Raw genomic sequence first — 4,708 nt, 5'->3', positions numbered from 1 at the left:
GACGGCATTGAGGGGACTTGAGCTAGAGTTCGTCACGGCCACGCTAGCTGGAGATTCGTCTATAAAAACTTGCATTTGTGGTCACAGTGGTGCCTATGCTAACCTTCCTATGGTGTAGAAATATACCTAGTTGGACGAATCTTATTGTGGCTAGCTGGTCCAGTGGCTAACGCGACGGTCCGCAGTGTTGAGGCTCTCTGACCGCGGGTTCAATTCCGCCCGTGGTATGGTTTGTTTGCAATCGTGTCATTACGATTTCGTGAGTCGTGAAGGGGAATGATATTGAGAGAAGACTATGTACTCCTCTGTCCATATAGACACAGGTTGCGGTATAATGAGGCAGAAGAGAAATACAGAATGCTGTTGTGAAGATAAAAGTGAAATTTCATTTGCACGATTCTTCAGGGGAGGATGTTGAATGAATGTAAAACAGCCAAATATAGGATATCCAAATGTATTACGGTATGTTGCTCAGCGTCTTGATGAGAGACAAGAGGTAGTTTTCCCAATTCTTGTTCATAGTTTAATATTCCATTGTAAAATGAACATTACTTGAGCAATAGGTAATTTCTGATTGGAATGAATGTCAGGTGGAAAAGGCATATGTGATAAGGAATATGCGTGTAGTGTGGATGTGGATGTTTTGAGTTTTGCGATAAACGTGCTGTCTTCGGTAAAGCTTTAACAGCATGATGGGGTAGGATATGTTGTTTGGAGGCTGATGGCAGGGCTGAGTTATTGCCAGAGTCATACGGCATTTTAATTTGGATGAAGGCCCTGGCATGTTTCCTGTTTGACGGATGACTTGCCAAAGTTAATTTTTTTTTTGCTGTCTCTTCGAAGTAATCCATAATGCCTACTAGTATTTCCGTTTTCCGTATTAATGAAACCTGCAGCGGGTGTAATGTGCGAGTCGGGTGAGGGAAGTGAGGTAGAGAGGTTTACCGGGGGAGCTCGGCTAGGTAAAAAAGAACTATGAAAGGTTAGACAGTGTAAGTAGTTTGTCTCTTATGGGTTTGGGAACAGTATGTGAATACGCAAGTATTTCTACGGACATTCTAGTCGTGTCGAAATCTGAGATCGTGATTCAGAGACTATAGTCTGTGAAAGGGATATAAGCACTGGTGCTTGGCTTCGATGTGGTCGTTTTTGGGACTGTGCTGGTTGTGGAGCAACGAAGTTACTTAGTGCCGAAGACGTGGGGGACTACATTAGTGTGAAGAGTTTAAGGGGTGGAGACAGGAGTGATATTATATGTGATGAATGGTTTTGAAAACCAACAAGTTGAAGAATTGAGACACTCATGCAACATATGGGAATCTTTATTGAAAAAAAGTTTCGCCACACAGTGGCTGCATCAGTCTTATACAAAGCAAGAAGGATGAGTTTGAGGTGATCAGTCCCTCAGCCTGGAGTCGATGTGTTCAGTCCATCAGTCTTGTAGAAAGTACAGCACAGGGCCGTAGAAGTGGCTTATATATTGTAGTCAGGTGAGGTAAAGCAGGAGGCGGCGGCGGCGGCGGGGTCATAGTGGAACCATCCACTAATCTTCTTCCGAAGATTGGATTCCCATATGTTGCGTGTCTCAATTCTTCAGTGATATTATAGATGGGCACTACTGGGTCTTGGGGGGTTCCTGGCATCTCTGGAGTAGGAGACGAAAAATTTGCCCAGTGATAAGACAGTCATTCTTGTTAACATCGATCTCGCTCTCTTGATGGGCGCTGGAGAGAATACGAGAGGTGCGCATCGCTATAGACGAAGCAGGAAGGTGCTCTGAATCTTGCTCATATGACTTACGGAACCTCAGATAGGCTATTACGCCGTTGACCTGCAATGTTTTATTGGGTAATCATAGCGCCAACGTTTGTGGCATTACCGAGATGGTGGTCTGAAACTCTCTTATCAGTAAGCCGGCTATGTATATTGACGGGCGGGGAGTGTATGTATCAATTGTAATGACAGGGGAATGCCGTAATTCTAAATGTTTATCCTCGACAGGAACTGAGAGCAGAATAACAGTAGATAATTAATGGAGCATTGCCAATGGTGTATCGATGCATTAGGGTAATGGCCTGTGCTGAATCTTTCTGTCGATGCTCATCCCACTTTTGAGAGGGTTAAGTGTATACGCCTTGATTATTGTAATCATAATCACGGGGGAGCGCTAAACCCGTTGGGTAGGATTATACAGCACCTGTGGGGAGAGGGATGGAAGGTATTCAGACTCAATTCAGGGAACGGAAACAGATCCAATTCCCTAGGTCAAGAGCCCCTCACTTGTAAACGCCTTGAATGATGTGGGCTATGAGCTCTTGCAATAGTATATGGACATTCAGAAATCTCTGCATTTGTAGAGAAAAGAATTTTATTTTTTGTGTCTGGAAGGTCTCCTTCAGTGATAAAGGTTTAGATGTTTATTTATTAGTGTGCGATCGGCCAAATGTTCAATGTCGGTTTGAGCATTACTGTAGAGATGCTTTTTTTGGCAGATAGTTGCGATCCACTTGACCCTGTGGCGCATTTATAGTCCATGAATCATCATTGCGCCGAGGGAGAAGCTGGGCGCATCCTCCAGGTCACACTAGGGTCTGAGTTTCCAGTGCGGGAAGAGCTCCAGGTTAGGATTGAGGCGCCAAGAGATCGCCCAGAAGCATTTCCGAGTCAGTTAGGGATGCCGCAGTCAGGTGTTCTCCAGGAGATCGAGCATTAATCTCATCACTTACGTTAAAAAAAAGGAGCCCTCGGGACAGATTCACAAAAGACACGGCTATCTTCATTGAGGGGGAGAGAGTTTACACTTGTCATGTCCTTCCATTCCTTCACATATGCCTTGATCTCTATTCATCACATGCTTCACTCCTCTCCCTTCTCTTCTGCCTGATCTTCCATTCCATCTTTCTTTTCTCTATCACTCCATTTCTTCGCTTGAGTCTTCAGTGTATATGCCCGAGAAGTGTATATCTCTCAGGTTATACACCGAAGATTGAGACACTTATGCATCACATGGGAATCTTTATTGAAGAAACGTTTCACCACACAGTGGCTTCATCAGTCCAATACAAAGCAGAAAGGAGAGGAAGAGTTTGAGGTAATCAGTCCCTCTGCCTGGAATTGATGTGTTCACTCCATCACTCTTGCAGGAAGTACAGCAGAGGGCCAGAGAAGTGGCTTATATACTGCAGTTAGGCGAGTCGAAGCAGGAGGAGGGAGAACCACAGGGAACCATCCACTAGTGTAAGTGGGTCTTCGTCCTAAGGTTGGACAAGTGTCGAAGAATTCTTTGTATCAAGATCCCATGATGTTGCAGTGTTTGGCAGATGTGGCAAATGGTTTTGAAAACCGACAAGTTTCCAGGCTGAGGGACTGATTACCTCAAACTCCTCCTCTCCTTACTCCTCCCTGCTTTGTATTGGACTGATGAAGCCACTGTGTGGCGAAACGTTTCTTCAATAAAGATTCCCATGTGATGCCTAAGTGTCTTAATCTTTAACTTGTCGGTTTTCAAAACCATTTGTCACGTATACACCGAGAATTGTATCTGTCTCAGTACAAATATCCTGAGAGATTGTAGATGAATGGCTCAGATAACCGACAAATTGGTAAACTGTACACAAGTGCAGCATTTGGGTATCTTTAATGAGGAATTCTTCAACTTGCCTAACCCTTGGGCATGACCTACTTCCACATTGGTCAAATATGATACCACCTACGACTACGGCACCTCTCCTGCCTACAGTATATAAGCCACTACTTCGCACATATGCTGTATTCTTTTCAAGATTGATGGACTGATCACATCGACTCAAGGCTGAGGGACTGATTACCTCAAACTCCTCCTGTTCTTCACCATTCACCTTTGTATGGACTGATGAAGCCACTGTGTGGCAAAACGTTTCCTCATTAAAGACACTCAAATACTGCACGTGTCCAGTTTATCATCATGAGAGCTCTCTTTAAGAGGATTACAGTATACATGTATATATATCTCGGTAAATATATCCCTCAGGATATATTTACTGATATATATATATACTTCTGGGAGCATATCTTGAGAGATATACATTTATCAGTGCATGTACACTGAGAGGCTCAAACGAAGAAGTGGAGTAATAAAGAGGAAAAGGAAGATCAGGAAGATGAAGAGCGAGACGTGTGATGAATAGAGCATACCACGGGCGGGGATAGAACCCGCGATTCTATCCCCGCCCGTGGTATGGTTTGTTTGCAATCGTGTCATTACGATTTCGTGAGTGATGAATAGACGTCAAGACGTATGAGAGGGTGGTAGGTAAGACTCATGGGCAACAGTTAGGCAACTTTATTCCGAATAAAGTTGCCCGTGTGTCTTGCCTACCAATCTGTCGGTATTGTATATCATTTTGATATTCACATATGAGAGGGAATGGAAAAGGTATGCACACGTACACCTGGAAGGCATATACAGAGATACGCACCTCTGATGGAATATACATGGAGAAATACATCTAGGTACGTATATATACTCTCTTCTCGGTCTCATTACGCGTTCACAACTTCTTGATCTTCTTTAGACGCTATTCCAAGTTAGCGCATAAATTCAAGAAACTTTGGCAAGTAGAAATCTATACATCTGGAAAATACTACGCTGTGTGTCCTTCCCAAAACAAAAGCATATAATTTGAGTAATAAAAAATGATCCTATTGTGCAGTGTGTGTGTGTGTGTGT

The sequence above is a fragment of the Cherax quadricarinatus genome, chromosome 78 (genome assembly GCF_038502225.1).
Source record: "Cherax quadricarinatus isolate ZL_2023a chromosome 78, ASM3850222v1, whole genome shotgun sequence".
Taxonomy (NCBI): Eukaryota; Metazoa; Arthropoda; class Malacostraca; order Decapoda; family Parastacidae; genus Cherax; species Cherax quadricarinatus.
This window is presented reverse-complemented; position numbering follows the sequence as displayed.